The following is a 26,234-nucleotide window of genomic DNA, read 5'->3' on the forward strand; positions in this document are numbered from 1 at the left end:
AACACAAGCAGGCTAAACCTCCTAACCCTGGGAAACACGAATTAAGTCGTTTGTTATTTCCTGAAATAATTTAATCCTACGCCTGAGCGAGCTACCTCAACTAACCAACCTGCCTCTAACCCACCAAACCCCAATAAACCATCCTTACCCAACCAAATGTAGGCTAATAGACCTAACTTTGAGAGAATTGAGTTTATCAGTTGCTTTTTCTTAAAATAATTGATTTCTACACCGTACGTGGGGTATCCCATTTTTTTTTTTGATAAAATATATCTGTAGCTTAAACATAATTTATGATAAATAAAAATATGTTTAATACATTTTATTTTAATAGTACCAAAATGTCGAGAAATATCTCTTAAAAATAAACTCGACAATAACACGAGGTCTAATCATCATTTATAGATCTATACATATATATTTATATTCGTATGTAGATACATAAATGTATTTACGTAAGAGCCATCGTATGCGGTACTACATATATTTTGATTTTTCATAATAATTATCACCTTTTTCTTTTTTTTATTTATTGGTAAATTAAAATGTATCATTCAACGAATTCCTTACAGAAATGATAATCATCGAAAAATTGTTTGAAACATAATGATCTTTTACACCAACCACACCGTATTATAGCAACATTTTTACATGCTTCTACTTCGCAATGTATATTGCAAGAATCTCCAAAACTAAAATCAACAGGGTTATCTGTTTTAGCTGGTTTTTCAGCAATGTAGCCGCTTTTATACCAAGCGTATTCAAAAATATTTGTATATCTTGGTGAAGAAAGCTGGTTATGGATAAGAGACTGCATTTTTATGATGTTATTTCTTAAATGTAGATTCATTTCATAGTCCATCAAAATTACTCGATCTGATAAACGTTGAACGAAGTTTTTCCAGATACGAAATCCAAAAACATCGAGTGGTTGGATGTTCCCTGTCGTTCCTGTGGGAATTTTTTTTATATTAACAATTTTGTTTGTCGGCATCGTTTCCCTTACAGCTTTATCGCACTGTGCACTCCAAGAGTCGAGTAAAAGTATAGATTGAGTTCCAACATTTGGGAAAAAAACTTCTTTCAACCAAATTTTAAAATGATCTAAAATAAAAAAATGTCAAAATTTTTTTATGTCATTGCATTATAATATACAAAAATATACTAACTTGTCGTTAATTTTCCAGATTTAGATGCTTCCATATGCACATTTTCTGGTCTAAATAATGAAGACTTCACTATGGGACCGACGTGACCACTTTTTTCTTTTAATACTATAAAAAGTGGTTGATAAAAGTTTCCCGGTTGCTGATATAGTTGGCTGAATTATATAACTGTGAGTTGTCGATGAAACCGACTGTACCAGACATTGCACCTGCTTTTCTCCTTCAACTGCTAATGTTCTTTCCGAGTGCATTTCTAATTGGAAACCACTCTGATCTGAATTATAAAAGTTTGCAATACCGATTTCTGGTATACATGATTTAACATCAGCTACAAAAGCATCAGCATTAGTTTGTAGTTCTCCTTTACTTTCTAATGTTTTTTTGGTGATAAATTTATTTATTTTTCTAGATACTATTCTATGAGTTTATTTAAATTTTAGTAACCCATTTTGATAAGCCTTAAATCTTATATCTTCATGGCCAACAATTTTTTGAGCTTGCAATGCCCATTTCCGTATATCTCGATCATGCACTATCGCATCAGCTGCAATAGCAGCTTTCAAATTATCAAACGTGTATTGGCAAATTTGCGCAATTTTTTCTCGGTAAGTTCCATTTTTATTAATTGTTTTCGCCCAACGTTTAAGTCGACTTATAGATGAAACTTTTTTGAATCTATGTTGTACAGTATCCAGTTTTAAGTTATTATTATTTCCGCTCCTCCAAAAATTCTACGGTTCTTTGTTTATAATCAAATGTGATTTCTTCATCATCATTTGTGCACTGATTTGTTGGTGCAAAATCAGGATCAGGAAAGTGATGTTGAACTTCATCTTCGATTATTTTAGCTTCAGTATCTTTATAATCTTCATGAAAATCTAACGTCTCTTCAACAATCATATCAATATCATTAAACCTCATACACGGCATCTATTAATATTTCTTTCAACTTTTCTGACAATTTAATTTCTTTGAAATTAATCTCGCTATCTGGTATTTGTAAACTTTGAAAATATGCTAATAATAAATTGACTACGTTCAAAGGATTGATCTTCATGTTTTAATCTAAAACAAAATCAAGATATAAATACTCTTTTTTGCAGTTGAATAATTTTACAAAAGACAAAAGAAAACCTAGTCTATAGATAGAATTCGATCATACGTTTTTAACAGTTATATTTCACATGTTTACGAATCAAAATATTTGAATAAAATTATATATGATAAGTGACATGAATACTGACGTAGTAGACAAAAACTTTTCTTCTTGTTATGTAGTATATTTTCGTGTTCGGGAAATTGGTATGTAAATATAGAAATAAGTTTGTTTATAAATCTAGCAGTATAAAAAAACTTTAACTTTTTAAATACTTGACTTTTCTTCAACTACTATGAATAATGAAATATGTATCGGATGTCTTATTATCGTAAGGGGCGTAGATTTGATATAACTTATCTTCTTCGAGCCATTGATAAGACAAAATTGTAAATAAGATAAAGTTTACAGAAAAGTAAAGTACCAACGAAATTTAAACTAAACCACAAGTGAAAATTGAAAAAAGTAAACAGTTTATAAGTATAGGAATTGAGACTATAATAACTATTAATATAATCAATTATTTGTTATAATTTCTTTTCTCATTGACAAATTGTAAATGATTAAAAGGAAATAATAACTATATTAAACATCGACTTTTGAAATTAATAATTTTTAACTGTTATTACTTGTGATATTTCTTTATTACGAATTAACTTTACGTTTAAAAAATAATAATTATTATTATTACTCTTATACACAGCTATATGTAATACAATGCAAATAATATTTAAAAAAAACTGATACTATAACTGTTATTATTAATTTCGAAAATACAAAATAGTTAATAATTATTTATAATTTATTTTAGTCTCAAATCTTATATTTATAAACCGTTATTAATTATTTTTATCTTTTTTGTATTTATAATGAAAAGAAAATAATAATTATTACATAAAATTTGTAATACTTGGGACATATTGTTATGCAACATGAATGTTATTCAAGAAATACATTTATTTTTCGCTATTTATATACGGTTAGCCCGGATGTGGTTCGGTAAGGGTGGTTTATAAGGGTGGGGAGTTAGATAGGTTAGGGGTAGGTGGATAAGAGGTGTGTAATTCAGCTGGGATAACTCGCTTATGGTGTAAAATTCAATTATTTCAAGAAATAACAAACGACTAAAGTTGCTTTTCCCAGGATTAGCTGGGTTAGACTGCATGTGGTTCAGTAAGGGTGGTTTATGAGGGTTTTGGTGGGTTAGAGGCAGGTTGGTTAGTTGAGGTAGCTCGCTCGTGCATAGGATTAAATTATTTTAAGAAATAACAAACGACTAAACTTGTTTATCCCAGGGTTAGGTGGATTAACCTGCTGATAATTTGACGGGGGTGATTTCTAGGGGGCAAAACACCCCTTAAATATTTTTTTTTAATCCGAAAACATGTTAATTTAATTTTGGTATTTTCTCATTATCAGTGCGATTTTTAAATCACTCGAGCTGATTTACTATATTACATGTCGTAAAACAGTACAAAAAATAGTGTATTTACCCCTATTAAAAAGGTGGTTGCAACCCTTTGGTATAAATGTTATGTCCTTAAAAGCGCCTTTTTATAAGAAATTTTTTAACGTTGAGTTTACTGAAAAATATTCATTTGATTCTGAGAAATATTAAAAAACTGATTTTAGGGGTTGATTTTCACGGTGGATTTCACCCCTTAAAAGCCCTTATGGGCCGATAAAAAAAACACGTATTTAATTTTTTTTCAAGTACTACAACATATCCCAAAATCATTCAAATCGGTGATGTCGGATTGGGGTGGTTCCCTTGTTAGTCTCCCAGGACCTTTTTTATCTTCTAGAGTGTGAGTATTGATAAATTTGTTTATTATATCGTTCACAGCTGAAACTTTTCCTTCGTTGTATAATTTAATGGCGAGTTTTTGAAAGTCTAAATACATGTACTTTTACATGTTTATTGATTGATACTGATTTCAGAGTATAACAGAGACGTATTCCCAACGCTTACATACTTTTATAACCCATAATGTAAAAAAAGCGAAGCAAATTATATTTACTTAATATTTGTCCGAATACTTATGGATAAGCAACATTTGTTCTTTTCGCTATAAAATTTTTTTAATTGTCAAAATAAATATTTAAATCACTTATTTTAATTACGTAATAAAAGTGCATCAAAGGCTATTTAACAACAAGAAAACTTAAGAATGTAGTACAGGTAGAAAAATCACTCTAAGGAAATATGTTTTAGCAAAATACTATGACCTTGCCAATTTTAACTTACATATTTGTAATTAAGTCAGCTATACAAAATTAATACTTGGTAATGATTTTTATATATTATTTTATGAATTATAATAAATTAACTATCAATAAACTGTCACTTAGCTTAAATAAAAACTCACAAAATTAGTACATATTACAAAAATCATCCCTAATGGACGTAAAGAGTGTTATTGTATGGTTGGCTATATTCACTGAAGCATTTATTTATCACTTTTTTAATAGCTTCATTTGTATATAATCCAGTTTTCTTACATGAATCTAATGTTCAGTTTTTGGATAAGCAATTATAGATTAAGTAATTTTTTTCAGTTAGTTTTTACCATAGTAAAACACTTAATTTTATTCTACTTTCATAATAATTTATAGGAGCTTAGTCAAGATGATGAATAAGAAGGGACAACATTTCTTATATAGGTCAAACCGCCAACTTACTCGGTCTCTAATAGAGATTAGAAAACGAAGAAGGCTATATTTGAATATTTTATTCAATAACTCATATCGAATTGTAAGTCTAGGTTCGTAAAAATAAATTCTAAACTGACCTTATTTTAGTTTATTTCAGTCCATCTCTTCATCACATTATATCAATTCTTGCAATAATTACATCTTATCTTTATTCTTGGACAAAATTCAGATAAGTTATAGAGTAATGTCTTTTATAAAACGAATATTAGTGTAGATAATAAGCAAAATGTAAGTTGAAATCACATAATGTAACATAGAATTCGCCATGAAATTGAAACAGAAGCATAAGTATAAAAGAAGTATATGTATAAAAACCCTGGTAGAGATACAAAAAGATACAATTGCATGATTAAGCGTCTAGACGAATATATACAAATAGATAGACACATATATTTACAGTATCGGATTTAGACTCTATGAGGCCCCTGGGCGAACAATCACGGAGCCGATGTGTGACGGATAATTATAGCCAAAAATTTTAAATTAATTACTAAAATGTAAAATCAAATTGTTAACAACAAGTTATATTCATTTTATAAAATTAATTCATTCGTTCTCATATTCAATTTTTTATCATTTGTTTATGTAAAATATTTTATCTACATAAAATATTTTGATATGATCAAAACATTTTTTTTCTTATTTTTTAGAAAAAAATTCTTCAATAATATCAGTCAAATCAATGGATTGCAACAAATTATTTTCAACGCATAAAACACTCCATTCATTGAGTATCTTCGCACTCAAAGTAGTTCGATGATCATCTTTTACCAACGAAAGTCTAGAAAAGGATCTTTCACCACTTGCATTCGACGACATTATATACAGAAATATACGCATAGTAATTTCAACATTTAGAAATACAGAAAAACAATTTTCATTAAACATAAATTCGTACATTTTATCTATAGGGATTTTCGTCATGTCTTCAAAAATCTTAGCTTGAAATAAACTCAGAAGTCATGTAACATAGAATCGAAATCTTTGGGATAAACTTAGCTTAGTTTTTGGCAAGAATTTTGAATTTCAAAATCACTATGAGAACGAATTTCAGTTACGAATGAAAACCTGTCATATAATATTTTATATTGTTAACTTTTTCTATTTAATTCGGCTGATAATCTGCCAATCGTAAATATTATTGAATATTTCAATTTTTAACTTTTCTCTTCCTGTCAAAACTATGTTGTCGGACTACCAAATATGATTCTAGTATTGAATTTTTTGGTACGTTTGGTATTGTTTATGTAATTTATAGTTTCAGACAGTTTTCTTACTTCTTCATAATCACATTTGATGTGTAAACTTTGAATAAATGCTTCTAATGATGTTAATAAGTCTAGAACGAGACCAAGGTTTGCATCCTTTTTTTTAACATTTCAGACGTTTCATTAATTCTGCTTAAAATATCGTTTCAAACAATTATCATGAAAATGACTTTAAGTTTTCAAATTTTATTCAGTAAGCTTGATGCTGAGCGTCATGATCTTGCTTCTCATCGGTATTCAAAACTTGCAAAACTTGTTCGAAGTTTTGATAATTTCTTTTAAGGCTTGGACATAGCTTTGAGTACCAATGTAACACCTTATGATACAAAAATTCTCCATCGGTATGGTGAATCAGTAAAAGAAATATATAAGCTTTGCACAAGATTGCAAAACGAAATAACCAATGAATGACATGTAACAGAGTTTGTACCTACTAAATTAAGCAAATGCCCAGAACATCATACAATTACGGCTTCAGGAAATAATATTATGAAAATCTTGCTTGTAAACCTTTGTAGCGACCCGACATATTAGAAACATTGTCATATGATTGCCCACGACAATCGGCTACACTCATTTGATACTGATTTCAAAGCCGAATCACTACATTGTCTAAATGTTCACCGTCATGCCTGAAAATTTCGATAAATTGAATGAATCGTTCTACTCCTTTTTCGTTGAATACATAACGTACAATAAAAGTCTTTGTTACTCCTATCTGGAGTAGAATCAACAGAAATCGAATAATATTTGTGAGCTTTCAATTCAGATATGAATAAATAAGGTACTTTTCATGCTAGATACTTATTTCACTAATTCCTTATAATAGTTTCCACTAATTCTCCGGCAATAAATGTGGAGAGATAATTGAGGACTTCACTCCCCACGTTGCAAAATAAGAAGTATACAATAAGGAGACAAAATAAAAAGTACACATTATTTTTAAATAATTTTATATTTTTATTACATTCAATTTTGTAATATATACTTATAGATATCTGATAACATTACTGCATTAGTTATAATACTGTTGATGATATTTCTTTCTTTTAATTTGTCCCATTTATAAACGTCAAAATTATAAATTTTGTATCCATCTAAAATTTAATCGTAATAAATGTCACTTAATATTTTTACGATTAGAAAATGTTTCAAATCAATAGAAAATATAGCATTAACGATTTTAAAAATAGCACCATTAGAAGAAAATTCTGCAATGATACTATTTTGACGTATAGTCTTATCGTAAAATTGAAGACGTTTAACATTAACAATGGCTGAACATTTTTCAATTAAATAATGAAAATCTCGTTAATTCGGTACATACTAGGTCTGTCCAAAAAGTATCGAGCCTACCTTCATATTTGCGCGTCAAAACTTCTGAGCGACCTCAGTGGGATATGGGTGTTACCAGTAAGTCTTCACGAGCTCATTGATGTGCGCAGTTAGCGACTGAACATATTAGTTCACAAACGGCGTGCCTTTGTTTATAGTGTATTTTTTGTTTGTTGTATTTCGTTATTCGAAAAAATGTCGGAAGAATTAAATGAATGAATTTGCATAAAATTTTGCTTTAATCTCGGCAAAAGTTTTATTATGATCCTGAAATAAAAAAACAATCTGCGTAGTGGAAGCTTCCATCCGAGCTTCGGCCAAGAAAAGCTCGTCGAAGCAACATCAAGTCAATGTTAATTGTTTTTTTCGATTATAAAGGCGTTGTGAACTACGAATATGCCCCTCTCGATCGGTCCAGAACATGCTCGAAATCAGGAAATACAAAAATTTTTTTCCGATTAAGATGATTTTGCTCGGTTCACCCCAAATAATTTGCCTTATTAGTATTAGTACTAAAAAAAATTATCAAAGTGAACAAATATTTCACAAAATTAATATAGCAATATCTCGATGAAATATGAATATTTTTTAAATCTTGTGACGAGAGCAAGCGTTACGTTTGTTCTTTATTATAAAGTATTATAATTCTTTATTTATATTGTCTCGGATTATTAGTAACCTTTTCTCGGTGGAGGAGTCGGGTGACCGTGAGTGCGTCATTTGGTTGTTTTGACACCGAACCCGAACTTAAGCATTGGAATTGGGCATATCTCAAATTTTCTTTGCTAGGCTTATGCAAGGCGATCGCTCGCTGGCTTAAAGCCTGAAAGAGAATTTGAGATAAAAATTTCGGTGGTGTTGAACTGCATAACACGCGATAAAGGTACGCTGCCTCAATATTTTGAATTTTGGTTTCCCAAGGAAAATGTCGCTAGCCTGTAGAGACAAGATCATAATGCGCATAATATTACGCAACGCGCACGCGAAAAACCTTAAACGCGAAATTGACTCAGCAGAACCGGCCGTGCTGCTAGAGTTGATGGGCTATCGCGGACTTATTTTGCGCGGTGATTTAGAAGAGCTGCGAGACCGATACTTGTGGTTTTTACTAAGAAAAGAGCGACCAGATTTGCAGCCACCGGTATATCCGAATGACTTTACGCTTGGTCGGATCCCGGATTGGTTGCATGACGATTCGCGTGATGCAGCAGCGGATAACACGCGATACGCAAACTTCGGCGACGAGCCCGCAATGGCGGCTAAATTGCAGCGCGAAAAAAAGCGAATAACGCAGGTAATAAGCGTCGCCACTACGTGCAGGCAAACCAAGTCATCGGGCAGAGGCACAGGTGTGGCCATCAACAAAAATGCGCTACTCTCGGAGGTCCAGCCACCATCGGCAGCTCGGTTGCCGTCGGATTGCGCGAACGTACGCGCATGCGAGCAGGAACGCCAAAACCAGGGCGAAAGCAGTACTGGTGCGCTAAGCCAAATCTGGGGGCTCTTACTTCTGTACCGCGCTGGATTTATAGGCGCAAAGTAAGACAGGGTATCACGGATGGCGCGAACGTAGTTTTTAGGGTAGAGAGTGAGGCGGTGCACACTAGAATGACTCAGGCCGAGCAGCAGGCTTCATTACCGCGTCAGCCAAGCCACTCAGCGACCGCGAGGCGCTAAACGTGCCAGTAGTTACGACTGAGCCACCGGTTCATGCGAGCACGCGAAATAATTTAGCAGGTAGTGCGTCCATCTACTCCGATTGAGATAGATCGGTGAGTATGAAGTACCACGCGCCTAAGGGTAAGTTCTTGGGTAGAAGTCTGGGAGCGTGGAATACGGACAACTACGGCGAATGAAGTGCGGGTGCCAGCCTTGTTCGGCAACGGAAGCGTAGTCAGCGTGAAGCGGTCTAAGGGAAAGACAAGCAAGGAAGATAGAAACTTTCGGGGTTAGCGATACAAGCACTTGCCCGTCAGATACCGATAGTTATGATACACGGACAGAAAAATCGCTAAGATAAAAGATAGAGAAGCCAAGCAGAGAGAGCGGCCCTCCGCAAATAAAATATATCAATGACATACCTGTGGACGGGGTAAGCGCACTCGATGCATGGTCTCTCCGCTTTTCGGGTAAAGACGGTATGAATGCGTTAAGTTTTCTATCGGGCTTAAGCGATTGTCAGCGCTATTACGGTATTTCCGACGAAGGGATGCTTATCACGATAGGCACTACGTTCCGCGACAAAACACGTTCGTGGTATGAGGTTAATCGCGGTATGTGGAAGAAGCTGAAAGACTTTTTCTAGCGAATTCTGCCGGCGATTAAATAAAGAACAACTCTACGGTGAGTTGCGAGAACGGACACAAGGCGAAAACGAGAAGATAACGGATTACGTCGCGGCTTTCCAGATTTTGCGTTGTTTTATCCACCGGTATCGGTAAAACGTCAGCTAGCGATGATCATTGAAGGTCTACATCCAAGATATAAGCGATAACTCGAAACTAAGACCTTCTCTGATCTAAATAGTTTTAAAGAGGCAGGTTTGGCGCTCGAAGATCGTATGGCCGGTTGGAAAAGGTGGCAAAAACCGCCAACAGCCGACGCGACGTTAATTCCCGAATCGGCGTATGCAGACACGAAGAAGTCTACCGGTAAACAGAAATTGGTCGAAACTATAGACAGTTTGAATGACGCGATTGATGAGGTCCTAACGATTGAATCCTCTAAAAAGAAAGCGCAGCAGAAGAACAAAAACCTAGGAAAGAAGGGCAAGAAGCAAAACGATGAAATTGCCGTGGCTATAGCTAATAAGCAACAGCTGCAGGCGCCGAACCAACTTGTGAACGGAGCCGCGCTTGCTCGTCAGAGCGCACAGGCTTCGTGGACCCCTTGCTTGGTTCCACAGCAGCGCAATCAAGGAGGTAGCAATTCAAATAGGCCATTTACGGCGGCTTATTTCAATGGCAACGCGTTAGATCATAGGAAGGCTCAATGCCCAATAGCTCAGGTTAATCCACGGGTAGTTTGCTACAAATGCCGAAACAAAGCATTATGCTAACAACTGCCCGACGCGAAATTCAGAGCTGACGCTTTATTGTCAGGTTTGTGGGACAATCGGCTACGTGTATAGAGATTGCCCTACTTGCAATCAGGTGAAGCAGGGAAACCTCAGCGCGATAGCCGTCGACTGCTCGACGACTCCTGTCTAAGATGGATCGAGCGGGTCATTGAGGTAGAGAAGGTGCTTCGCGCAAGGAGCAAAGGCACCGTGGAAGGAAGGAATAGAGTTGAGGCAAAAAGGGAAGGCGAGAACAAGGTAAAAATTGCATGTTCTGCGTCTCCTCTCTTAGATAAGGTAATGGGGGAATATTTGAAAGTCAAGGCTAAAGTTCAGCGTACAGTATTTGTAGAATATGAGAATCCGGAAAAAGATCGCAGGGAAATTATAGAATTCAGAAACGTGTTTCAAGGCAAGTTTAGTTGTTCGACATTGAAAGGATTTCAGGCGCAGAGTGACGAGAGCATGAGTTTTCCTAGTAGGACCAGCAATGAATCCTAAGAGGTTAATAAACGCAACTTGTTACAGCAAGACGCGGAAAGTCTTCAAAAAGTTCGACACGCTACTACATGAAAAATTTTGCCCTATAAGGATGCGCATGATGCGAACGGGTTTAATAAATTTTACTCGATATTTAGCTCGCCTGAAAAACGTCCAGCGAGGCAAAGTAAGTTGCCATCGCTGCGCATGAACACAAGTAAGACAGATTCGAGTATTTCGCCCACGGTTGGGCAGGCTTCAGAAAGGCCGTTGCTTTTGGGAATCAGGGTGAACCTGCGATAGAGTTAGTTTGCGAGAAAACGAGCTCAGGCGCTGCGCTTCCGTCGGAGCGGGCTGCGACAAGGGTCACGGTCACGCGCAATAAAAATGAACTTGTTGATGATAGAGTTTTTTGCCGACGCACCTTTCGTTTTTGTGAGGGGAGGGTCTGAGTGTAACTCAGAAATCCCGAAGAAAACGGCGTATGAATCAGACGCAGCGTTAGTCGCAGTCGTAGATAACAGGTCGACATAGGCGAGCAAGTCTATACAGCGTTACTAGATTCAGGTGCTCAGGTATCGGTAGTGAGACCGAATCTCGGCCTACGGGTTAGGGACCGACTAAAACCGTCTACGATATTCGTACAGAGCATCTCGGGTGAGAAGCCACGAATGTGGGGCTACTTGAAGCTGAGTTTTGAAATTGGTGTTAGGACGGATTGGTTAATTGCGACGGTGGTATCTACGCTTAAGCACGACTTGATTTTAGGAACCGACTTTTGGATAGCGTGGGATATTAATATTAGCTACGGTAATCGCGCTTGGCGAGCAGATGACCAAGGCGATTGGTATCCACTACCAGAACAGGGTAGTAACGAAGTAATCGTTTTTGCGGAATGTGCAGGTTTAAGTAACTACGAGGAGGCGCAGCGAGAGATAATCCTGGCGTTAGTTTGCCGGATTGTCCCGGAGTCTGGTGAATCTCTGGCGGTTACCAGAGTTATCGAGCACGTCATCGATGTAGGTGATGCGCGCCTGATAAAGACTTCGATGCGCCGAAGCGTTCACGCAAGAAGAAACTATGCGGCTATGGAAGGCGAAAATAATTAAGCCATCGAATAGTCAATGGAGTAGCGCACTGGTAATCGTACATAAACAGAACGGTGGTTATAGATTTTGTCTAGATTTTAGACCGGTAAATAAGGTTACGAAATTAGACGCGCGTCCGATGCCTAGCATTGATGCTATCTTGGACAGGTTGCACGGAGCAGTCTACCTGTCGAAGATAGATCTATGAGCGGCGTTTTGGCAAATTCCGCTATCAGAAAATAGCAAACAATATACGGCTTTCGCGGTCCCTGGTCTTGGTTTATGGGACTTCGAGCGATTGCCGTTTGGTTTGATAAATGCGCCGGCTACTTTCACGCGTCTGATGGATGCACTTTTTGGTCCAGAATACGAGCCGCATGTATTTTGGTATCTCGACAATATGCTGATAGTTAGCGCGGATTTCGATAGCCACGTGATTTGGTTAAAGAAAGTTTTGAAGCGTTTAGTGAGTGTCGGTCTAGAATTTAACTTACAAGGAAGGTATACCAAGTGTATGTAACCGATTTCGATGAAACTTTGATATGTGGTAGAGGACTGCAAAATAGTCGACACGTATTTTTTTTATGTGCTAATACGTGGTTAACAGGGATGAAAACTGCCCCTAAATTTCAATCCCGAACACCGTTTTTTTGATATATCTCTTCTTCTAAATGAGATATTCTCTTGGAACCAACTGAATATTCATTATTACTCAATAGTTGTGTCACGAAGCTTACCAAAGCTCCAGAGGGTTACAACCCTTACTTTTTATAAGGATGGAAGTGATTTTTTCCCTACATTTCTGTCTGCCAATATTGAGAATTGAATTTAATCCTCTTTTAACTTTTTTATTTAGAAGGGTATTTGGAATCAAAGTTGACCTATTTTTTATTTTTTTCAAATTTAAGGTTAAACTACCCTTAAATTAATTTTTTTATTTTCATTGAAACTAAGTGCTTTGAGTTAAATGTATAAATGAAATTGATGTAACTAACATTAAATCTATTCAATATACTATGCACGACTAACAAAAAGCCAGAAGTATTCATTCGTGAGGCGAAGAAACCATTTAAGGGGTGGAAACTACTCATCACGTTCACCCCCAAGAACCTTCTTTTCTATATGTTCTTTTCTATAAAACATTTTTTCTTGAAACCAACTGAAAATTATATGTTACCATGTCACAATGTTATAAGTTATACCACGGATCCAGAGGGTTGCATCTCTTATTTTTCACAAGGGTGAAAGTATTTTTTTTAAATGTTATTTTTGCAAACTAAATGAAACTTCTTTCATTCTGAAGGACATTGAAAACTACAGGTAATGTATTTCAAATTTTCTTTTAAAATTATATACAGGGTGTCTAAAAAGTTCCGGGACACCCTAGTAAGTCCTGAGATATAACTATTTCCGAGGAGATTAAGGTCATTCCTGTAGCAACTTTGAACGAGGAATCCAGTGGTGAGCTTGGTTTGGACCTTGAGCTTGATCTTCAAGGTCATTTCAAGGTCAACTTTTTTTTCAAATGGGAACCCCTATTTTTGACAACGGTAATCGAAAGAGCGGGAAATTTTACGTTAAAAACGGTATTTTAAAATTTTTTTTCATGGCCTTGAGAAGGTCGATTTAAGGTCAAATGCTTGAAAAACTGCCTAAAAGCGTTTTTTTAATTTTTAAGATATCGAAAAATGACCTCTACAAAATTTGTTCAGAACAGAGTGGGCCACCCAATGTACCAAAAACCTTTGACCTTTAACCTCATTTTGAAGGTCATTTCAAGGTCGAAGTGTTTTTTGTAATGGAAACCCCTATTTTTGACCCCGGATTCGCAGATAGCGCGAAATCAGAAATAAACATTCAAAATGCAGTGAGTGTAAAAAACTTATCCGGCAAAAAAACTGTACCTATGTCTCTGCTTGCTCCTCATTTAAAACAACTAGACTTTCGGTTTGGATAACCCGTTACTTTATTATTCAAACAATCAAAGGTGACCTTGAAATAACCTTAAAATGATCTTGAAGGTCAAAGATAAGGTCACTGTAACATGCTCCCAGTAGAATTTAATAAATTTAGTTCGAAACATTTTGTAAATGTTTCGCGAATAATATTGGATCTAAATTTCACATGACCTTAGCGATGAACGTCGTGGATCAAGCGAAACTCAACATAATACCTTATCCAAACGTCGGATTTCGCTACTATGTGCGAATTCGAGGTCAAAAAGAAGGGTTTCCATTACAAAAAACACTTCGACCTTGAAATGACCTTCAAAATGAGGTTAAAGGTCAAAGGTTTTTGGTGCATTGAGTGGCCCACTCTGTTCTGAACAAATTTTGTAGAGGTCATTTTTCGATATCTTATAAATTAAAAAAACGCTTTTAGGCAGTTTTTCAAGCATTTGACCTTAAATCGACCTTCTCAAGGCCATGAAAAAAAATTTAAAAATACCGTTTTTAACGTAAAATTTCCCGCTCTTTCGATTACCGTTGTTAAAAATAGGGGTTCCCATTTAAAAAAAAAAGTTGACCTTGAAATGACCTTGAAGGTTAAGCTCAAGGTCAAAACCAAGCTCACCACTAGATTCCTCGTTCAAAGTTGCTACAGGAATGACCTTAATCTCCTCGGAAATAGTTATATCTCAGGACTTACTGGGGTCTCCCGGAACTTTTTGGACACCCTGTATAAGTGGGTGAGCCCTTCTTCAGTTAAATATATAGTTTCATATAACAAATAGCTATGATAACCGCTTTGAACAAAATTTCAATCTAAAGAAGGCCTAAAATAATGAGAAATGTATATCGTTATATGTCAATAGCTCATTCAAAGCGGTAACAAGTACAATCAAATTTCACTTCTAAAATCAGACTTTCATAAGATTACTCCATTTCTATAGAATATTTTATAAACCTTTAAATACACAATATTTATACGATGATGCTTTTCTAAAAAATTTCCTCCATCAAAACCAAGCTCTCTCGAATTGAAACAACACATAAAAATTGGTAATTCGTATTATATTAAACATATTCAAAAATAATGAAAATATATTTTTGATCACTTAAATAGTTATTAATTTCTTTAAATTAAATATTAAAAAAGAAAAGTCTCATTTTGTAGCCAACAATATTCTACAATCTTTAAATATTGTAATTGTAAAAAAAAGTAAAGTTAATAATAATTACGTTTACAATTATTTACGCGAACAATTAATTACTCCAACATTATTATGACCATAAGTTGGATTACATTAATATTATTATTAACATAAGTTTCATATTCGGAAGAAACGAGTTTTCTGGTGTGAGTCACTGGAATATTTTCAACTTATTTATCTGCTAAAAATGAGCATGTTTCATCATCATGTGCTTACCACGTATATTTTTATTCGGTGCCAGTCATTCGAATGTTTTGTTGTGAGTTAGTGCTATTCTGCGAAAGAAATTCTTGCGAAACGTTCGAAAAAAATATATACATATTTATATTATTTCAAGTTTCAAAAAAATTTCAAGAGTAGCCATACATGGAGGTTTTAGGCCATATATTTCAACTATGTGAAAAATATTATATTGATGCGAGAATGCTACATATGGATTTTGAATTGGAATATGTGTAGAAATAAATGAACTGAATCAGGCATTCTACATGTTCGTATTGAAAATAACTTTCGTATTCATCTTTGATTTTCAACAATCTTTTGCTAAAAAAATTGTTGTTTTCCTATGTTTGCGTGAATAATTCTTTTTTCTTAATTTATATATAATATAAGTTTATTTTTTATATTGTCTCTTCAAGTTATTTTCTAGTTAGATTTTTTATGGAGTATATGCGTAAATGTAATATTCTACATCGACTAATTATGATCCTAGATAAAATAAGTAGAAGATTTTTCTTGTATTTATTATTTATAATTATTTTTACCAGCATTTCATGTTTATTTTAGCATTCAAAATGAAAATCAATTCTCTAAACGTGATAAATATGCTACTCGCTTATTTTCAACAACTACCTATTTTTGTCTCTTAAAACAGTATGAAAATCGGTTTCGTAAAGTCACATCTGAAATATAGTTACATCGCTGGGCTCACCAAATTTACAAAGGTGGTACGTACCTGGAAAAAATTGAAAGGATTTGCGATTATACCTTGGAAAATTTCAACGCGGCTCTTCAATCTGGATTTATAATTCACGATAATGACTTGAGAAGGTGGGCTTCACAAGCACAAAAATTCATTTGGAATAAGGACATGCGATCTAGAGTTTCTAAAGGTTTGGTTACAAAATTTAAAGAAGCTCGTAGAATCGTTTCTAGAAAAATTAACAAATTTATAACAAAAAAAAGCATGTGATAAAACGGTCCATCCGAAATGAATACCTACAGGAACCACTGGAAATATTAAGCCATTAGATGTTTTTGGGTTTCGTGTTTGGAAAACTTTTGTCAATCAATTTTCAGATAGTATTATGTATATAGATCATGATTTAGAGTTGCAGAAACGAAATAACATTATCAAATTACAGTCACTAGTTCATAACCAGTTTTCATCCCCACGTTATAAGTATCTATTCAGGTATGCGTGGTATAAAAGTAGATATCTTGTAAATAAACTAGAGGCATTTGAAAATCCCGTAGATTTTAGTTTCGGAGATTCATCTGGAACGCATTGTGAATAGACGGTTGTAAAAACGTGGCTATCATTCGTTGCGGTTAGTGTAAAAAATCTTTATGTTTCACGCATTTTTTAAAAGAATATCATTATTGTTCTGCTTATAAACCATAAATTCATATCGATATTCTCAATGCATTGTGAAAGAAGTTTTTTTAATTAAAAAAATTAATAATGTTGATAGTTAAGTTTCCCAATAATAAGAAGTAAAATGGAATATCATCTAGTGTATTATTAAAATATAATTCTGTTTGCTTATCGTAGCTATTTATTCTAATAAAAATGAATAATTGACTGGAGAGGATGGATAATAAATAAATGTTCAAATAAATATTTAACTCTTTACCCTCTAATATACAATTTAAAAAAAAAATTTGAAATACATTACCTGTAGTTTTCAATGTCCTTCAGAATAAAAGAAGTTTCATTTAGTTTGCAAGAATAACATTTAAAAAAAATACTTTCACCCTTGTGAAAAATAAGAGATGCAACCCTCTGGATCCGTGGTATAACTTATAACATTGTGACATGGTAACATATAATTTTCAGTTGGTTTCAAGAAAAAATGTTTTATAGAAAAGAACATATAGAAAAGAAGGTTCTTGGGGGTGAACATGATGAGTAGTTTCCACCCCTTAAATGGTTTCTTCGCCTCACGAATGAATACTTCTGGCTTTTTTTTAGTTGTGCATAGCATATTGAACAGATTCAATGTTAGTTACATCAATTTCATTTATACAGTTAACTCAAAGCGCTTAGTTTCAATGAAAATAAAAAAATTAATTTAAGGGTAGTTTAACCTTAAATTTAAAAAAAATAAAAAATACGTCAACTTTGATTCTTAATACCCTTCTAAATAAAAAAGTTAAAAGAAGATTAAATTCAATTCTCAAGATTGGCAGACAGAAATGTAGGAAAAAAATCACTTCCATCCTTATAAAAAGTAAGGGTTGTAACCCTCTGGAGCTTTGGTACGCTTCGTGACACAGCTATTGAGTAATAATGAATATTTAGTTGATTCCAAGAGAATATCTCATTTAGAAGAAGAGATATATCAAGAAAACGGTTTTCGGGGTTGAAATTTAGGGGCAGTTTTCATCCCTTTTAACCACGTATTAGCACATAAAAAAAATACGTGTCGACTATTTTTCAGTCCTCTACCACATATCAAAGTCCGATTTCTTTTGTACCGAGGTATCTTGTTCAGGGTTCAGGTTAGATAGCCGGGGTTTGCGTCCGGATGATGACAAAATAAAGACAATAGTCGATTATCCTGCACCGAGTAACGTAGCTCAATTGCGCCGTTTCCTAGGTATGGTAGGATGGTATGCGTGTTTTATCGAACACGAGAGTGAGATAAAGGTTCCGTTGACCAAGCTTATTCGGAAGGACCAGCCATGGGAATGGAAGGAATAACAGTAAGTTGCATTTGTGAGACTGAAGCGCGCATTATCAGAGGCGCCGGTACTCGCGCACCCTGTTTTTACGCGCCCCTTTTACTTGCAGTGCGATGGCTCTTTCTTCGCGGTTGGCACAGGTTTGGTCCAGGTATTCGACGATGGCGAACATCCCATATGCTATGCCAGTCGGATGCTAAACGCGCACGAGCGAAATTATACGGTGAGTGAAATCGAATTTTTAGCGGTACTTTTTTTTTTGCGGGAAAAAAGTTTATGCTTTATATAGAAGGCTCACACTTTGTCATCGTTACGGATCATAGTGCGCTCACTAGGATCCTAAGTAAACGCGAGCTAACAGGTCGATTGGAAAGATGGGTACTAGAATTTCAACAGTTAGATTGCGAAATAGTACATAGAAAGGAAATGCTGCACCATGTACCGGACGCACTTTCACGAGAATTTGAGGACGAGCTGGAAGTTTGCGCATTCGATAAGATACAGTATGCTTGGTATCTGCAACGTGTGAAAGACGTCCTTCAAAGACCGATGAAATTCGAGAATTGGAGGGTAGAGAACAACATCCTGTATCGGTTCATGCGCGATCACTTGCTCGACCCGGTAACTAATCGCGAGGAATGCTGGCGCATGGTAGTACCGCTGCAGTACCGGGAAAGTGTGTTGAGAGACGCTTATTGCGAACCGATCTCCGAACATTTCGACCGTGAAAAGACTTACGATCAAATATCTCGTGAGTATTACCGGCCAGGAGTGTGGTATGATGTGAGGACATTCGTAGATGAGTGCTCTCAATGTCAGAAGTACAATGTAGTCCAGCAGGTGTCTCAAGGTCTAATGGGTAAACATGTAGTAGAAAGACCATGGGCCGTGGTAGTGACTGACGTGGTAGAGCTGCCCCGTAGCAAGAATAGGTTTAAATACCTGGTGGTTTTTCAAGATTTATTTATCAAGTGGGTCGAGTTAAAACTGCTACGGTCGGCAGACGATCCTGCTCTTGCTACCACGCTTGAGGAGTTAATCCTGTTTAGGTGGGAAACTCCGTTAATATATCGTTAGTGATAATGCGAAGGCGTATAGGAGCAAAGTGTTTCAGGACAGGTTGCGAGAATATAGTATTGAACACGTATTTTGCCCTGCGTATCATCAGCAAAGCGATTCGGTTGAGCGTGTGAATCAAACGCTAAAAACGATGATAGCGATGTTTGTAGATGCCGATCACAGGAGCTGGGATAGGTATTTGCATGAATTTCGTCATACTATCAATACGGCGACTCAGGCGTCTACAAAGGTATCGCCAGCATTTCTAAACTTTGGTAGGAATCCGCATCCGGTAAAGAGTTTAAGGGGCGAGATTGAGGTAAAAGCCCCTATTGTTAAGATAGATACGAAGGCATGGGAAGACAGGCTATCACGTTGAAATGTGTGACAAGGAATCACTCTTCCTTTGTCACCAATTATTTTGCGGGGTAAGTGAATCGCTTTCGCTCAAGGCAATTGAGGGAGAAATGAGAAGATGGTTATAAATAAGATATACAATGACATGAATCAATTTAAACTTACAACCTATTATTATTAATCATTATTCAAACTAAACATACGCGCGCATAACATAGTCTAATTATTAACCAACTAACTACAAAATAGAACAGTAAACTACTTATAATAATCACAAATAAATATTTCGCATTTCATCCTAATACCTAATCGCGCACTTAACCTATTACAAACTTACTTAAAAACTACGCGAACCAATACCGGGTGAATTTCCCGGCACGTGGGCGCCTGGACAATTCGCCGGTGGCAACTTACACTACTATAAATTAAATTTAAGCGCGAACCTTTAGATAGCCGGCACGTGAATGCCAGGCTATCTTATTCAACGCGCACCGGTCGTCGCATCACCAGAGAGAGAGAGAGAGTGTAGAAAGAAAAAAGAAAAGAAGGCTTAACCTTTATTCACTGCTCCTCGCAACGTCGAGAATTTTGAGCAATGTGCTGCCGCAGGAAGTACCAGTCGTCGTTGCTGGTCAGATCGTTGCTAGCTGCTGGCTACTATCGCTGACCAGGTATCCGCAGGCGACGTTGGCTCTCCTTGCAGGTGGGGCTGGCTGCAGTCGCAGACAAAGCTGTTACCGGTAGGGTTGACTTTCCTCTCAGATATCCCAAACTGCACTCTCTGCACTCTAGCAGGACTAGGCTTCGACTCTCTGCACACACTTTTTCTCACGCTCGTCTTGCAGCCGCTCAGCGGCGCTCGCTCCTTTCCCTACCTTGACCTATTAGTTAGGCGGCACGCAACGCACCGCTTATCGGTCACGCGTTGCGCGCCTGCCTATCCCTACATAGGCCTAGTACTCTCTCTCTCTCTCTCTCTTTTTCTCACTCTCTCTACGCGCTCCTCAACTTTTTCTTGCGCTCAACTGCGCTGGCCCGTCCTTGGCGCTGAAACAAAAAGACCAAGTGTTAGGCGCATACTTTCATGGGGGAGAAACACAGACGAGAGACCGGCACACGGCCTGCTCTCGTCACAAATGCGTTGGGCAACTCGGTAGCTAGGCATATTGATGAAGCTCAGGAAAGGCGAAAGAAACACTATGATAAGGGTAGGCGTCAGGCACTTTTCCAGGTAGGCGATTTGGTTTGGCGCAAAGTGCATACGCTTTCAAGCTCAGCTGATCGTAAAAACGCGAAACTCGATCCGAAATACGACGGACCGTTTGAAATTATTTCAGTAATTTCGCCCGAGATCTACGAATTAGCAACAAATAGTAAACATCGTAGTACTCGAGTGCATGTCTCTGAAATCAAGCGTTATGTGCCTCCGCGAAAGGTAAATAAATAGGTTCATGGGACGATTCAGGTATGATAATTTTTTTTGCTTGTTTTTTTTTGAAAGGTTCAACGAGTGCAACGACGATAAGTGATGATGGCTGAGTCCGGAGATTCGGACCGCATCCCTCCCTCACGAAGTTGAACATGCCCTCGTTCCGCTGCTTCAATTGCAGAACGCCGTCACATCCAAGGTCGGTCTGCAGGAACCCGCCTCTTTCGCATCCGGTATGCCGGAATTGCGGACGACTCGGCGTCCTCGCCTACGATTGTTCGCGCTGCCGTGATGCCTTTAGAGCGGATCAGGCACGCAGGATACTTATGGGGGAGGGAAGGACTCAGGAACGCTCCAGTGATCTGGTAGGACTCCAGGCTTCGCGGCTGATAACCGTGGAGCCAGAGCTACGGGACTCTGAGGCAAAGCCAGAAGTGGCCAGTCTTGAGTCTTCCGTCGGGGAGTCAAAGGCAAAGAAACCCCTTCACTGGTGTGGTAAGAGGCACAGGGAGAGGCTCGCGCGTAAAACGCTTGCCGTGGGAGGAAACCGAGTTGGAATCGGTACGACTAGCACCGTGCGAGTAGAGATCGCGCCACGAACGAAACAGGCGCCGGTATCCGCGAGTTTGCCGGTGAATCGTGACGCCGGGGTAACTGAGCTCGAGGCGGCTGAGGTTGCCGGCTATAGGCTCTCCGGATCAAGCTCGCCTCCACTTACGGTGGAAGAGCTTCGAGCGCGCAGGTTCCGGTATTTGGAGTCGCTTGAGCGACAACAATAATGGTAAGTTTCTTTTGTCCAACTTAAGTTTTGGTTAGTTGCGATCTTTGGGGCCTCGTGGGTTAGTAGATTCTTCGCGATAATAGGCTTCATATTTCGATTTGACGTTCCGGGTTAGACGATAAACTTTTGATCTTAGTCTAATTCGGTTGTTAACAACCTAGACTTAAGTTTAATTAAGCTATATTTAAGATGTTTATTTAAGTATGAGCGTTTAGCATTGGTTGCCAATTGCCGGTCGAGAGAGAGAGAGAGAGAGAGAGAGTGAGAGATTGTAAAGGACGATATTAGGCCGTTTGAAGGTGCGAACTTTGGCCTGGAATGGGTGTGACGAGAGCAAGCGTTCTCGTCGGTATTTTTCCCCAATTTCCCCTCTCTCGGCAAGGCACGGTGACCAGCGTTGGGCACATTTAAGAATGCGCTTAATGCATGGTCTTTGTTTCAACCGACGGAGATTGCCGAGCGAAGCCGAGCCAGCCCGAAGTCGTTAAGTGGACGGCAAGATTAGGTGTTAGAAAAAGAGAGAGAGAGAGTTAGGGGTGTGCGTGCCCCACACAATATTAAGCAGGCGCGCGACGCGTAACCAATTAGCGCATTGGTCACGCGCTGCCTAATAAGTAGGTCAAGTGGAGGAAAAAGAGCAAGCGAAGAAGCTGTCGATTGCTGAAGCGAACGAGCGATCAGAGGGTTCTAGTTCGATGAGCGGTGAAGACGGTTTTAGTCAGTCAATGGTGCAGAGTGCAGTTGAGAGTGTAGCGGTCAGCCGAACGCACACGCCGCCAAGGAGCTAAGAAGCTGAGAAGACACAGAGGAAAAGTGCCTTTTCCAGCATCTTCTAGGAACGCTACTCGAAGGAGCCGGCAAAGAGTTGCCCAGCAACGGCCAGCAACACCATCCGCAAGACGCAGCCAGGCCTCCCGTTTCTGCATCGATAAAGTTAAGGCTCGTAATCTAATTTCTTTCTCTCTCTCTCTCTCTCTCTTTCTTCAGCGGTATGGCACAGCGAGTAGTTGTAAGAGTCAGGTAGATAGCAAGGCGCGTACGTGCCGGCTACCTGCCTTAATTACGGTCAGCATCATTAATTTGTTAAGGTGGCATACCGTCAAGGCGATCCCTCGCCGGGCGGCTTTCTCTTTTAGTATAAGTAGGCTAAGTCGGTTCGTCGACATGGCGGTCACCTGCCGGGCAACACGTTCTGTACGTCGGTTAGATTTGTAAGCGCGGTAAATTAGTTAATTTGTTCTTTTATTGTAGTAGGTGTTAAGAACACCGTTGTGTTCGGTAGAGTTAAGACGTGTTTGTAATACCGTTGTGTTCATTAAAGGTTAAGAGTTTGTAAAATTGGTTATGATCCCAATCATACGGTTTGTTCATTTACAGTATTTGAAGTGTGAGTTGATTTTGATGTGATTTTAATTTTTGATTAATTTCATTTCTTTACCTTTCCCCCTCCTTAATTGCTATGAGCGAGTGCAACTCACTTACCCACCCTAAAAATTGATAACGAGCGGAGCTTTCGTTATAATCTTAAGCGCTCAAAAAATTGCTTGATATTCTAAAAAATTTTTCCCGCTATAATAATTGAAAATTAAAGTAATTTTCATAAAAAAACTTAAATATCTCGATTATTTAGATACAATTAACTCAAAAAAAGTATCCTATGCGTGCGTAAATGTACGAGGCTACGAGAAAAAAAAACGTGGACGTTGGTCATCGAGATATCACATCATTTTGTTTCATTTCACTACGTTAATTTATACTATCTATTGGTAAGGTGAATGTGACAGTGTACTACTAACAAACAATTTCTTCTTAACTAACATCTCAAAAACAATTCTATACTCTCTAAGTAAGCAATAATCCAGATACAACACAAGACCAATATCGAAAGAAGAGATCTTGCTCACTCACCTACCTCCCAGATAACATAAACAGACACAAACTCCTACACATAGACAACTCTGCCAATGACCCTTCCTCTCAATTCAATTTATCTCAAAGAATGGAATTACCGAAAATCTCTGAATATACTAGCGACATTCCTCGCCCATACAAAATCATCTTTCAATCTCCAAAACACAATGACACTACCATAAAAATTGTCCAAATAGCCAGTAAACTTATTCCTCTTTTTCCGGATAATGCCTTCGATGAAATTAAATCTGTAGGTAAAAATAGATTTACCATCATTACCCATCAGAGGAAAATTATAAACTAACTGCTAAAAAATCACATCGAAATCTTAAAGAAAAATAATTTACAAGCAATATTTCCCCATTCTTACGTATACGAAAATCCCATAATAAAAGAAATTCCCACAAATTTAACCAAAGAATTAATGCTTAAAAATATAGATATCTCTGTACATTATAAAAGTACTCAACCCATAAAAATACGTCGATTCAACAGAAGAACAATAGATGAAAAAAAAAATCCACATACCTTGCTACCGAAACCATCGAAATTACCTCTAAAGGACGAATACTTCCATAGTTCACTTATCTATTCAAAGTTAAACTAATCATAGAAATCTATATTCCACTAATAAATCCTAGTAGTAACTACAACTTAAATCCCAAAATAACAAGTATCACTTATGACTTCTCACAGCACGATGAACCAATCCAAATAAGCGAACACAACGTTGGTCAATTACACATTATTCAGCTTAACAAAGGACATTTATTTAACAACATACTAATCTCACATGAAGAGAGTACCAACATTCATACCAATCTCTTACTAGATCCCAAAGTCATTCAATTTACAAATCTTACATAGACACCTCCCCCTAACTCATCCCGATTCTCGCAATAAAACTCTCACAATCTTACCCTTACAAATACTAAAATCACAACTACAAAACAACAAAATCACTTTTAATAACAATTATAATAGATCTTAGCCATATAAAAATTCTACAATGGAATACTTATTCCCTATGATTTAAACTTGACTCACTAAACGAAATAGCTCCTAACTTTGACATACTAATATTACGTGAAACCTGGCTTTATGATGACTTCCCCGTTTCCATTCCAGGATTTCACCATATTTTAAAAATAGACAAATTCACGAACACGGCGGACTTTCAATATTTATTAAAAATAACATCCCTTTCCAAGAAGAAAAACTATACCATTCCATCTTCAGATTAAAATCGCTCTCTATATCAATTCCAATTGAAAATAACTCCAATTTCTACAATAATAACAATAAAAAATTAGATAAATTACTAATTAGCTTTATCTACCGTCCTCCGAACAATAATAATATCACCGCTTCAAGCGAATAGAGACATTTCTTCAATTCAACTTCACAGTTCCAATATCAATTCTTTGCGGGAGACTTCAACGCTCATCACCCTATATGGGCCTCTAATAAACTATGTAAAACAGGAGAAAAACTAAATCATGCTCTTCTTGAATTTAATCTCTTATCTCTAGACAATGGAACTCATACCTATTATCGCTCCCCTGAATAAGAATTAAACGACAACCAAAACTTTCTTCTTTCCACTAACTCCAATATAATCTCATTATCCCTTCCCTAACTATAGTTTCTCACAACTTATATACCTCCTGTACTTGGGAAGTATATCAAGACAGAATGAATAGCAACCAATCCCTATTCAGACCCATATATCTCTAGAAATATAAACAGTCCTCCCCACATTCACCTATAAGATCAATCAAAAAGGAATAAACTGGTAACACTACAAAAACCAAATCTTTAAACATCTAGAAACATATGAAAAAAAAAGAGATAACTCAGACTATCAACAAAAATACAATTTTCTTATTAACCTATGCATTCATACAGTCAAACAACTCTCCAAAAAACATTCATCAACTAATAATTCCATACACTCGCACTCTCATTCCTCACGAACCTAGCATTCGGAAAAACTTCAAGGTTAGACCCCTAAAAGCTCTCTGGTGGGATGATAATTGCTCCCAATTATCAAAAAAACGACGACAAGCAGGTATGAATTACTTAAAAATAGAACTTACTAGAACTTAAAAAAATTTAAAATCACTGAAAAGAGGTAAAATATTCCCTAAGAAAAATAAATATTAACAAATTCTAAAAACACATTGAAGAAAACATTTTAACAACATACATTAAAAAAATGTGGGACAATTATAATTGCTTTAAAAACTTAAGGAAAATCAAACAACATTTTGCTCTAATGATATAATATTAATCGAAACGAAAACTCAAAGAGATATGCAAAAAAACACTGTGAAGATCTAAACCTACCCCGTCCGTTTACGAACAAATCAACTCTTTTCAAAACTTTGACGAAAACTCAAAAAATACAGAAAACCAATTTACAATAAA

General features: G+C 36.7%; 1 protein-coding gene across 2 annotated transcripts in view; it reads left to right on the top strand.

Annotated features, from left to right (window-relative positions):
- The first annotated feature begins 5,031 nt into the window (after positions 1-5,031).
- Positions 5,032-26,234, top strand: part of LOC131663390 (rhodopsin-like) — an 833,111-nt gene continuing 811,908 nt past the window's right edge. Inside the window, exon 1 of one of the 2 annotated variants that reach the window (XM_058933786.1) lies at positions 5,032-5,158. The gene's annotated coding sequence lies outside the window, so the exon portion shown is untranslated. Of the gene's footprint in view, positions 5,206-26,234 lie in introns of both variants that reach the window. The other variant, XM_058933783.1, reaches the window with a different exon arrangement.

The sequence above is a fragment of the Phymastichus coffea genome, unplaced genomic scaffold (genome assembly GCF_024137745.1).
Source record: "Phymastichus coffea isolate CEN01 unplaced genomic scaffold, Cenicafe_Pcof_1.1 PCOF00002, whole genome shotgun sequence".
Classification (NCBI taxonomy): domain Eukaryota; kingdom Metazoa; phylum Arthropoda; class Insecta; order Hymenoptera; family Eulophidae; genus Phymastichus; species Phymastichus coffea.